Source organism: Medicago truncatula, chromosome 6 (genome assembly GCF_003473485.1).
Source record: "Medicago truncatula cultivar Jemalong A17 chromosome 6, MtrunA17r5.0-ANR, whole genome shotgun sequence".
Lineage (NCBI taxonomy): Eukaryota > Viridiplantae > Streptophyta > Magnoliopsida > Fabales > Fabaceae > Medicago > Medicago truncatula.
In genome coordinates, this window is record NC_053047.1 from 23,395,371 (window position 1) to 23,408,698 (window position 13,328).

Here is a 13,328-nt window from a genome sequence, read left to right on the forward strand (position 1 = left end):
GTCTTAATCTCCATAAAAAAAATCTTCGACCTTTAATCCTTAAAAAAATTCAATGATAATTCTGATCTCTGCTTTATGAATCCCAAAAATAAGAGAAAGGTGGAAACAAAATGTGAGTTAGAATATATAAAATTTTACAACGTACAATAGACTAGTTATTTTTTCCTTTAAAAGAAAAATAGGCTAGCTATTTTTTGTGTGGTGTACAGCAGGTTAGTTATAGCAAAATATATATAAAGTGCTCCTTAAAAAAAAAAAACGTGGCATTTTTTCTAAGGAAAAAATGGGGCGGTTATAAAGACGAACATGAATAGTTGTTTAATTAAAGAAATAATTAATTTAAATTAATAGGGTTAAAGTTGGAAGAAAATATAAAAAGCTATCAGCTATAAGCTAAAAAGCATACAAGAAAACAAGAAAACAACATAAGAGTGTTGAAGTTTTAGCAAAAACATTGATCATCACAAAGATTCCAAGAAGTCTTCAAAAGTATAAATCAATATTTCTCTTATCTTTTTAAAGATAAATCTCTCCCTCCATTCTTCTCTTGTTTGATCTATTTCATTCAAACTCCATACAAATTGAAAACAAAGTCTCATCTAGCTTTAGGGGTACTAAAGTGTTAGTTTGAGCAGAAAGGTGTAAAGTCTAAGTGGGTAACTTAGCAAGAAAGGTGTAAGTCTGCTGAGGCTAAGATAATACAGTTGTTGTAATTGTTCAGGTGAAAAGGTTGTAAGGTGTAGGATTTGAGAAATTATCTTAAGCATCATAGTGGAAAATCTCACAAGATTGTGAGGAGTGGACTAACCCACATTGGGTGAACCTCTATAAATTTCTGTGTGTTCTTTTTCTCTTCTCTTACTATTTACTTACAGTAAACACAACACACACAAACACATTTAATTATTTAAATTGTTTTTATACTAACATTTCAGAACGTTCTGAAGTCTGTCTGTTAACTTAATTATTCCAAGTTTTCAACTTGAGAATAAATTTTAAGTGACAAGTTTAATTTTTAAAGGGTCACAATTCAAACCCCCCTTCCTTGTGACTATTTTTTCTACTTCAAAAATGAGGCTGTTTGTGAGGCGGTACAATCTCTACATTAATAGAAATTGTCTAAAGTACAATTACAAGAACCTAATCAACTTTAGGAAGGTTTTTCACTCAAGGGAAAAGAAACGGAAAAGCAGGAGAAATGAGTGACCTAGATGGAATTTGCCCCTCCTGCATAACAGGAGAAATGTCTACGAGCCTAATATTGAACTAGACAAGGATGACAAAATCTATGCTTTGTGTTCAATATAGACGTAAGGGCAAAAGGTTAATTAAGCACATAATAATTATCACAGAAAGGTTTCTTTAGTTCATGTAACACTCTAATTTTTATTTAATTATTTTTAAGTGTGTGATGTTATTTATTTGGTTTTGGTGAGTTATGTGGTGTGTTTATATATATATATATTATGATTATTTTATTGAATAATAAGAATAAGTGGAAAATATGATTAATTAGAATTTGGGGGTTATGAAATAATTAGTAAAGTTAGTGGGAGTTAATTGCTAATTAGGGGAGTTACACTTTGGGAGTTAAGGAAAGAAAAACAGAGAAAAACGTTTTACGTGAAAACAGTCAAGTTTTGGGAGAAAAACTAGTGCAAGGGAGAGGAGCTTAGGAACCATTTTCTGCAGTGTTTATTCTGCAATTCTAAGGTAAGGGTGAGGTTTACCGCAATTCTATAGGTTCTGAATTCTGATTTTGTTCTAACAGGTTTATGTGAGAATTGGGAGGAGTTAGGTTTTTGGTTGGTTAAGCGGTTTTGGGTGTAGGAATCGTAGAATTGAGGTTAGAAATGGGTTCTGAGTGCATAAAACCTTTCATTGCATATCTGTAAACTAATTTGGGGAGTGAATTGAGGAAAAATGGGATTTTTGGGAAAAATCTGCATTCTGCCCGTACAGAAGTTCATCGCTCGCCTCGCGAGTAGCCATTGCTCGCCTTAGCGAGTGAACAACTTCATCGCTCGCCTCGCGAGTGATACAACTCGCCATGGCGAGTAGCCTTGTGAAAATCTGGATTTTTAAAATGTTGTTATAAGCCGTATTTTGGGTAGTTTCATGTACTTAGATGATTTCTAAGAGGACTGGGGCAAGTTTTAGGTTTAAAAGATGATTAGGGAGCTTAGAATTGAGGTTTGAGTGAGAAAAATAGCATTTTTCCCGAGAGCACCATATTTCTGTTCGCCTCGAGTTCGCCTCCAACTCGCCATGGCGAGTACCTGATTTTCTGAGCTCGCCATAGCGAGCAGATGTGCTCGCGAGGCGAGCTGCCCAGTTTTTTTGTTGGTCTGATTTCTATTGTTGTTTGGATGATTTATTTGTTGAATTAAGCATGGCTTGTATGTTGATATATATTTCCTGGATGTCTTGGATGGTTATGATGAATAGATGCTGGCTGAAATGTATGTTGTATTTAATTAAAATTTCCTTAAAGTTGTAAATTGGATGGTGAATCATATATTATGTATATGTATAGGTTGGTTGGTATGTAGATATACTCAAGGGGTTAGTTGCATTAACATAACAGTGGGAGAGCTTCGGCTCTAGAATGCTTAGTCGTTCAAAGTGGTGGAGTACTAGTTACTCAAAGTGGTGTAGTGGTGAGGACTTATGTCCTGATGAGAATGCTTTAACCATTCGACAGCGGTGTGGGTCACGGCCCTGATTTTTGGTACCACATGCATGGGTGTTTAGAGGAGTCTTAGTGGAGTGGTGATAAGTTGCATTTGTTGTTGAGAGGATTATGAATTAATATTGTTGATAAAATGCGAAAGTGATGTTATGTAAATAATAATGTGGATGAATTATCTGATAGGGTGTTAGATTCAATTGATGAATTCCTTACTTATATTTTGTTGTGAATCTCACCCCTTCTGCTTGAAAATGTTGCCCTCCCTATGGGTAACTTGCAGGTGATCCTGAGTAGTTGGTGGTGGCTCAATGTGTCTAGGACTCTGATGCGTGGGATGGGATTTATAGTTTAAATTTCTAACTATGTATCAAATTTTGGAACAAGTTAATGTAGTCCATGTTTATTGTTGAATTTTTATGTTGAAGCCTAGTGCCAAGGTTAATGTTGGATAATGGAGTTTAATTTTGAAGAATATTCCGCTGCAGTTTAATGAAGTTTTATGAAGGATGTTGTTAAATAGTTTTAATCTATTTAAGAATTTATGTTTAGTAGTGTGACATGCCGTTTGGTGTTGAACTCTGATTTTATAATTATAATTAAATTGATTTTGGGAAACGGGGTGTTACAATTGGTATCAGAGCAGGTTGGTCCGTCCGACCAAGTAGTAGAGTCGTGTTGAGCCACCTAGGATAGAGTGTCAACTCTAATATTGTTGTGTTGTTGTTGTTGTTGTTCTGAACTGTTGTTCATTATGTAGAATCTTAAGATGGCTGGTAGGAACGATGCTGCTATTGCTGCTGCACTTGAGGCCGTAGCTCAAGCTGTTCAACAGCAACCGCAAGCTGGTAACGGGGAAGTGAGGATGCTGGAGACCTTTTTGAGAAATCATCCCCCAGCATTCAAAGGAAGGTATGACCCAGATGGCGCCCAGTCATGGTTGAAAGAAGTGGAAAGGATTTTCAGAGTCATACAGTGCTCTGAAGTGCAAAAGGTGCGGTTCGGGACGCACATGTTGGCTGAGGAGGCAGACGACTGGTGGGTATGTTTGCTACCAGTGTTGGAACAGAATGGAGCTGTAGTGACCTGGGCAGTGTTCAGAAGGGAATTTCTGAATAGGTATTTCCCGGAAGATGTCCGAGGTAGGAAGGAGATTGAATTCCTGGAGTTGAAGTAGGGTGATATGTCTGTTGTTGAGTATGCTGCAAAATTTATGGAGCTTGCAAAGTTCTACCCCCATTATGCTCCGGAGACAGCTGAATTCTCCAAGTGCATAAAGTTTGAGAATGGCTTGAGGGCTGACATCAAGAGAGCCATAGGATACCAACAGATTAGAATTTTCTCTGATTTGGTGAGTCGCTGTAGGATCTACGAGGAGGACACCAAAGCTCATTATAAGGTGATGAGTGAGCGAAGAGGTAAGGGACATCAGAATCGTCCTAAACCGTATAGTGCCCCGACTGATAAGGGTAAGCAGAGACTTAATGATGAGAGGAGGCCGAGTAAGAGGGATGCTCCTGCTGAGATAGTGTGCTTTAAGTGTGGCGAGAAAGGTCACAAGAGTAACGTTTGTACCAAGGATGAGAAGAAGTGTTTCAGATGTGGACAGAAGGGTCACATGCTAGCCGATTGCAAGCGCAGTGATGTTGTATGCTATAATTGTAATGAAGAGGGCCACATCAGTACTCAGTGCACACAACCGAAGAAGGTTAGAGTTGGTGGAAAAGTTTTTGCTTTGACTGGTACACAGACTGCTAATGAGGACCGTCTCATCATAGGTACTTGTTTCTTTAATAGTACTCCTTTAATTGCTATTATAGACACTGGTGCTACTCATTGTTTTATTGCTTTAGAATGTGCTTATAAACTAGGTTTGATTGTGTCTGATATGGAAGGAGAAATGGTTGTTGAAACTCCAGCTAAGGGTTCAGTGGCTACTTCTCTAGTTTGCTTGAGGTGTCCAATTTCTATGTTTGGTAGAGATTTTGAAGTAGACTTAGTTTGTTTACCGTTGACGGGAATGGATGTTATTTTTGGGATGAATTGGTTAGAGTATAACCGAGTTCATATCAATTGCTTTAACAAGACTGTGCATTTTTCTTCTGTTGAAGAAGAGAGTGGAGTTGAAATTTTATCTACAAAGCAAATGAAGCAGTTAGAACGGGATGGAATTCTGATGTATTCTCTAATGGCATATCTGCCGTTAGAAAACCAAGTTGTGATTGACAAGCTAGCAGTGGTGAATGAGTTTCCGGAGGTGTTTCCTGATGAGATTCCCGATGTGCTGCCAGAGAGGGAGGTGAAGTTTTCAATTGACCTTGTTCCCGGAACAAAGCCGGTGTCGATGGCACCGTACCGTATGTCAGCTTCTGAGTTAGCTGAATTGAAGAAACAGTTGGAAGATTTACTTGATAAGAAGTTTGTTAGACCCAGTGTTTCACCGTGGGGAGCACCTGTGTTGTTGGTGAAGAAAAAGGATGGTAGTATGAGGTTGTGCATTGACTATCGTCAATTGAACAAAGTTACAATTAAGAATAGATATCTGCTTCCGAGGATTGATGACTTGATGGACCAGCTAGTGGGTGCAAAGGTGTTCAGTAAGATTGACTTGAGGTCAGGTTACCATCAAATTAAGGTGAAAGATGAAGATATGCAGAAGACGGCCTTTAGGACACGATACGGTCATTACGAATACAAAGTGATGCCTTTCGGTGTTACTAACGCGCCCGGTGTGTTCATGGAGTATATGAATCGAATTTTTCATGCTTTTCTGGATAAATTCGTGGTGGTATTTATTGATGATATTCTGATTTATTCGAAGACTGAAGAAGAGCATGCAGAACATCTGAGAATTGTGCTGCAAGTTTTGAAAGAAAGGAAGTTGTATGCCAAACTGTCGAAATGTGAGTTTTGGCTAAGTGAAGTGAGTTTCCTTGGTCATATTATTTCTGGTGATGGTATAGCGGTTGATCCATCAAAAGTTGATGCAGTATCACGATGGGAGACTCCGAAGTCGGTGACTGAAATCAGAAGCTTCTTGGGTTTGGCTGGTTATTACCGCAGATTTATAGAAGGATTTTCAAAGTTAGCATTGCCATTGACTCAGTTAACCTGTAAGGGTAAGTCCTTTGTGTGGGATGCTCAGTGTGAGAGTAGTTTCAATGAATTAAAGAAAAGATTGACAACTGCTCCTATTTTGATCTTACCTAAGCCGGAAGAGCCATTCGTTGTTTACTGTGATGCGTCTAAGCTGGGTTTAGGAGGTGTTTTGATGCAAGATGGCAAGGTGGTAGCATATGCTTCTAGGCAACTGAGGGTGCATGAAAAGAATTATCCCACTCACGATTTGGAGTTAGCTGCGGTGGTTTTTGTTTTGAAAATTTGGAGACACTACTTGTATGGTTCCAGATTTGAAGTGTTCAGTGACCACAAGAGCTTGAAATACTTGTTTGATCAGAAGGAATTGAATATGAGGCAGAGGAGATGGCTTGAGCTGTTAAAAGATTATGATTTTGGGTTGAATTACCATCCGGGAAAAGCTAATGTAGTCGCTGATGCATTGAGCAGGAAGACACTGCATATGTCTGCTATGATGATAAAAGAATTCGATTTGCTGGAATAGTTTAGAGACATGAGTTTGGTATGTGAGTTGTCGTCTCAAAGCGTACAGTTGGGGATGCTAAAGATTAACAGTGATTTCCTGAATAGTATCCGAGAAGCACAACAAGTGGATGTCAAGCTGGTTGATCTAATGGTTGCTGGTAATGGCATTGAAGATAGTGACTTCCAGGTTGATGATCAGGGTGTGCTAAGATTCAGAGGTAGAATTTGTATTCCTGATATTGAAGAAATGAAAAAGTTAATCCTAGAGGAAAGTCATAAGAGTAGCTTAAGCATTCATCCGGGAGCTACGAAGATGTATCATGATTTGAAAAAGCTGTTTTGGTGGTCTGGGTTGAAGCGAGATGTTGCTCATTTCGTGTATGCATGTTTAACTTGTCAGAAGTCTAAGGTTGAACATCAGAAACCTGCAGGATTGTTGACATCATTGGATGTACCGGAGTGGAAATGGGATAGCATTTCTATGGATTTTGTGACGAGTTTACCAAACACTCCGAGGGGACATGATTCGATTTGGGTTGTGGTTGATAGGTTGACGAAGTCGGCACATTTTATTCCTATCAACATCAGTTATCCAGTAGCTCAGTTGGCTGAGATTTATATACATAGTGTGGTGAAGCTACATGGAGTTCCTTCGAGTATTGTGTCGGATAGGGATCCGAGGTTCACTTCTAGGTTCTGGAAGAGTTTACAGGACGCTTTGGGTTCGAAGTTGAGACTGAGTTCGGCTTATCATCCTCAGACAGATGGTCAGTCGGAGAGGACGATCCAATCATTGGAGGACTTGTTGAGAGTGTGTGTGCTTGAACAGGGTGGAGCTTGGGATAGTCACCTACCATTGATAGAGTTCACCTACAACAACAGTTATCATTCGAGTATAGGAATGGCACCCTTCGAAGCTTTGTATGGTCGAAGGTGCAGGACTCCGTTGTGTTGGTTTGAATCAGGAGAAAGTGTTGTGTTGGGACCGGATTTGGTTCAAGAGACTACAGAAAAAGTCAAGATGATCAGAGAGAAGATGAAAGCGTCACAGAGTCGACAGAAGAGTTACCATGACAAGCGGAGAAAGGCCCTTGAGTTTCAAGAGGGTGATCATGTATTTCTAAGAGTGACTCCGATGACGGGTGTAGGACGTGCTTTGAAATCGAGAAAGTTGACTCCGAAGTTCATTGGTCCTTATCAGATTTTAGAGAGAATCAGAACGGTGGCATATAGAGTTGGCTTGCCACCACATCTATCGAACTTGCATGATGTGTTTCACGTGTCACAACTTCGGAAGTATGTAGCAGATCCTTCACATGTTATTCCGAGAGATGATGTGCAGGTTAGGGACAATCTCACAGTTGAGACCTTGCCGTTGAGGATCGATGATCGGAAAGTAAAGGCATTGAGGGGCAAGGAAATACCCTTGGTGAGAGTCGTTTGGGGCGGAGCAACTGGTGAAAGTTTGACTTGGGAGCTGGAAAGTAAGATGAGGGACTCTTTTCCTGAGTTGTTTGTTTGAGGTAAGATTTCGAGGACGAAATTCAGTAATTTGGGGAGAGTTGTAACACTCTAATTTTTATTTAATTATTTTTATGTGTGTGATGTTATTTATTTGGTTTTGGTGAGTTATGTGGTGTGTTTATATATATATATATTATGATTATTTTATTAAATAATAAGAATAAGTGGAAAATATGATTAATTAGAATTTGGGGGTTATGAAATAATTAGTAAAGTTAGTGGGAGTTAATTGCTAATTAGGGGAGTTACACTTTGGGAGTTAAGGAAAGAAAAACAGAGAAAAACGTTTTACGTGAAAACAGTCAAGTTTTGGGAGAATAACTAGTGCAAGGGAGAGGAGCTTAGGAACCATTTTCTGCTGTGTTTATTCTGCAATTCTAAGGTAAGGGTGAGGTTTACCGCAATTCTATAGGTTCTGAATTCTGATTTTGTTCTAACAGGTTTATGTGAGAATTGGGAGGAGTTAGGTTTTTGGTTGGTTAAGCGGTTTTGGGTGTAGGAATCGTAGAATTGAGGTTAGAAATGGGTTCTGAGTGCATAAAACCTTTCATTGCATATCTGTAAACTAATTTGGGGAGTGAATTGAGGAAAAATGGGATTTTTGGGAAAAATCTGCATTCTGCCCGTACAGAAGTTCATCGCTCGCCTCGCGAGTAGCCATTGCTCGCCTTAGCGAGTGAACAACTTCATCGCTCGCCTCGCGAGTGATACAACTCGCCATGGCGAGTAGCCTTGTGAAAATCTGGATTTTTAAAATGTTGTTATAAGCCGTATTTTGGGTAGTTTCATGTACTTAGATGATTTCTAAGAGGACTGGGGCAAGTTTTAGGTTTAAAAGATGATTAGGGAGCTTAGAATTGAGGTTTGAGTGAGAAAAATAGCATTTTTCCCGAGAGCACCATATTTCTGTTCGCCTCGAGTTCGCCTCCAACTCGCCATGGCGAGTACCTGATTTTCTGAGCTCGCCATAGCGAGCAGATGTGCTCGCGAGGCGAGCTGCCCAGTTTTTTTGTTGGTCTGATTTCTATTGTTGTTTGGATGATTTATTTGTTGAATTAAGCATGGCTTGTATGTTGATATATATTTCCTGGATGTCTTGGATGGTTATGATGAATAGATGCTGGCTGAAATGTATGTTGTATTTAATTAAAATTTCCTTAAAGTTGTAAATTGGATGGTGAATCATATATTATGTATATGTATAGGTTGGTTGGTACGTAGATATACTCAAGGGGTTAGTTGCATTAACATAACAGTGGGAGAGCTTCGGCTCTGGAATGCTTAGTCGTTCAAAGTGGTGGAGTACTAGTTACTCAAAGTGGTGTAGTGGTGAGGACTTATGTCCTGATGAGAATGCTTTAACCATTCGACAGCGGTGTGGGTCACGGCCCTGATTTTTGGTACCACATGCATGGGTGTTTAGAGGAGTCTTAGTGGAGTGGTGATAAGTTGCATTTGTTGTTGAGAGGATTATGAATTAATATTGTTGATAAAATGCGAAAGTGATGTTATGTAAATAATAATGTGGATGCATTATCTGATAGGGTGTTAGATTCAATTGATGAATTCCTTACTTATATTTTGTTGTGAATCTCACCCCTTCTGCTTGAAAATGTTGCCCTTCCTATGGGTAACTTGCAGGTGATCCTGAGTAGTTGGTGGTGGCTCAATGTGTCTAGGACTCTAATGCGTGGGATGGGATTTATAGTTTAAATTTCTAACTATGTATCAAATTCTGGAACAAGTTAATGTAGTCCATGTTTATTGTTGAATTTTTATGTTGAAGCCTAGTGCCAAGGTTAATGTTGGATAATGGAGTTTAATTTTGAAGAATATTCCGCTGCAGTTTAATGAAGTTTTATGAAGGATGTTGTTAAATAGTTTTAATCTATTTAAGAATTTATGTTTAGTAGTGTGACATGCCGTTTGGTGTTGAACTCTGATTTTATAATTATAATTAAATTGATTTTGGGAAACGGGGTGTTACAGTTCACATGACATTCTCGTCACTTGGGTAGCAGTGATGTGTTGCTAGATACCTCTCACTGTTTATAATATTAAATATGTGATTTAATATTATTGTCAACGTTCCAAGAACCTATAGGGTCGCACACAAAAGACAAATAGATAAAAGAAATAAATAAGTAAGACTTATTTATAAAAGAATAACTAGGACTTATTAGTAATTAAATAAATATGACTTATTATTTAATTTGGCTTGCTGACCACACAAGTGGTTCTATAAATAGAACTCTTGTGCTAAAGCATGTCCGATTTTGAAGTGCTTTACCTAATTCATAAAAGTGGTGAAACAGTATCCGCCGCTCTCTAAACCTTGTTCTCTCTGGATCTCCGTTGAAGTTGGCTAGCACCAGTCATTAGAGAAGTTATGTTCGTATGGACTGAGTAGAGACATCGCTATGTTTGTTTGCTTGTGATTAGAAACATTTTTGCTACAAAGGTTCTACTCTTCAAGAGATAAACACATGAATTTTAAAGTGTTTAAGAACATTTTTGATTTTTGATTAATGATTTAATCAAGATCCGATTCAATGGGATTTATTCTGCTGAGAGGATTAAAATTTTGAAAAAAAACCTCAATAAATCCCTTCACCCCGCACGTAAGGATCACCGTGTGATCAGAAGGTGCAGCTTGACAACCGACTAGGTTAAAACGTCTCAACGAACTCATCACTAATATATTTTACTTAAGATAGATAAACACGATATGAATGCTATTTACTATCAAATAATATAAACAGGTGGATTCAAAGAAAGAGAGATATTATTTTACCAAATTATCATAATCAACTATTGATTTCTTTTTCATTAAAACAAAAATAATACTTTGGAAGTAGTGTATATAATATTAATTGAAGGGTACAATTAAAAAGAAAAAGTTATTATTGCATTGGAAATTGTAAGTGACATTCATTTTAAAATATTTTTTTTTTGCTAAAACGACACTAATCTTAAAACGGAGGGAGTATTGTTTTTCAACATTATTTACATTATTCAATGAAAACAACTTTTTTTAGTTGACACTCATAATACATAAGCACAAACCTCAATTATACGATAATTAAATTGAAAACATCATATATTATTGCATATATGAAAACATTTTCATTCTTCTCTTTTGTTGTGCAATTATGATATCCTATATAGAAGTGAAATCTTTTTTCCAGAATATTCTAAATAGAACTCTATAATTCTTATATATTTGTACTATAATACTCCATTTATACTTATATTCTAATTCTAATTTATAGTTGGAGTATTAAAAAAAATAAAAAATAAAAAATAAAAAAATTATTCTAAGAGTTCTACTCTGGATAAAATAGAAAACTAATTGACACACTTGTATTCTAAATAATAACTCTTGTTATTATACTATTTCATATAAATAAATTCAAAAGTCATATTTATGACGTGCTAATTTAAAATATTGTTAAGCATGTCTTTATATTATTTGAATTTGAATATGACTAAAGTTGTGTAAATTAAGTACAATTGTTTATGCATGATATTATTTTATCATATTCTCTTAAGCATAAACATTATTGGTTTGTATAATTGTAATCTCACCTATCGTGGATACAATTATGCAAATTTTGTTAAATAGATAAGCATTATATTGGTGACAGTCATACCTTATCGGTGTGTTGTTATTAATATAATTGTTATTATTCAATGTACCTTAATTTTTATACCTATGTCAAATATAATTAGAGTATCCTATCAATATTTAAATTTTTGAGACATAAGAATTGTACATTATGATGATATAGTTCTTACTTATTATCCTTAAGATCCTTGAATGGAATTACAATAAGTAATTTATTATTAAAAGTCATGTAGAAAATTATATAGATTTTGCAATCCAATATTATTCTAATTTTTAAATTAAATTTCTACTTAAATGTTATTGTTAATATATATATATATATATATATATATATATATATATATATATATTTTGGATTGCTAATATCCCTTTGTTATGTGAGTGACGGACATACCCTATCGGTGTGACGTTACTTAACATATCATTTTGTGATAGAGAAATAGTTGAATATTTTATTTAAAATATCTTTCAAACTTTTAATTCAACTATCATTATCTATTCTCTATCAAGTGGGAGAATCCTTGCTATGTATTGTGTAACGTGATGGACATACCCTATCGGTATGACATTACTTAACATAATCATCCTTTTGTGGGTAAGAAAAATACCTTATTAGTTTAACTATCATTCTCCACTAAGTGGAAAACATATAATTCTTCAACAAGTGAGGAAAATTCTACATGTCAATTGACTATATCTTATAAACAAATATATTATTTGTTTTATAACTCTAGATATAAAATTATTGTAGAGACTTATATTGAGGAAATTAATTATAGTCTTTTCTCATAAATTATTACACACTTCCATATCCTTTTTTATTATTGTAAACTCATTTTGTAAAAGCAATATGTCAAAATCCTGAAATTCTTAACAACTTTGTTAAGAAAAATTTATATATATCACTATTCTAAATAATTATAAATGGTATATTTAGACATATCTTATATTATTGTTATTCTTTAATACTTATTGAAGTTTATGACTATTTTCTCTTATATCCTCAATAATAATAAAGTATAAGTCTCGTGTATTTCCGCTGCGTGTAACCTAATTTTTCTCAAATGTGTGTAATTATAATTGTAGCATTTGAGTTTTGAGTGAGCTGCTAAAATTGTGAATAGAGTCTCATATCCTACTTTATTATACTAGAGACTTATCTCAATCATATGATGAGAATCCCTTTATATAATCATCATACTATGTCATATAAAGGTTTCTATATTTATAAAATTATTTGGAATTTTAATTGTGAAGAGGAGATCTTGTGTTATAAATTCTTAAATGAAAATTTACATTCTCCTTATTTCTAAATGCAGAATATGTGGTTAACTACGAAACCCAATTCTTGATAATATATGTCATTGATAAAATCTGTATTTATGGGGGTTTCATATTATCGTTGAGTTACCCACTTGTGTTAATAATTCTGCTATACTAATATGCAAAATATGTGGTTGAGTTCATGAAACCCAGTTAGTTGAAATTATATAACCACTTATGTTGATAATCTTGCACTAGCAATTAAGTATCCCACTGTTGAATATTACATTATTACAATATTTTTATATCAGTGATCACTAATGAGAATTCCACTTACTTTTGTTTATATATATATGGGATCAGTGGGAGTGTATACACAACACTATGTATTATGAGCTCAAATGAGAAATCTCACTCTTGTTAATACATATGTGAGATCAAGAGAAATGTGTACACAATATTATTCTCATCGTTGCCATATACTCTTGTGCACACTATAAAATATGGCATACCCTAAGAGACTTTAAACTTTAGTCTCATTCTATTATATTGAGATATATACTAATATTCTTTGAATATCTCAATAAGCATCATAATTGAATGTTTAAGTCAATTTTGTTG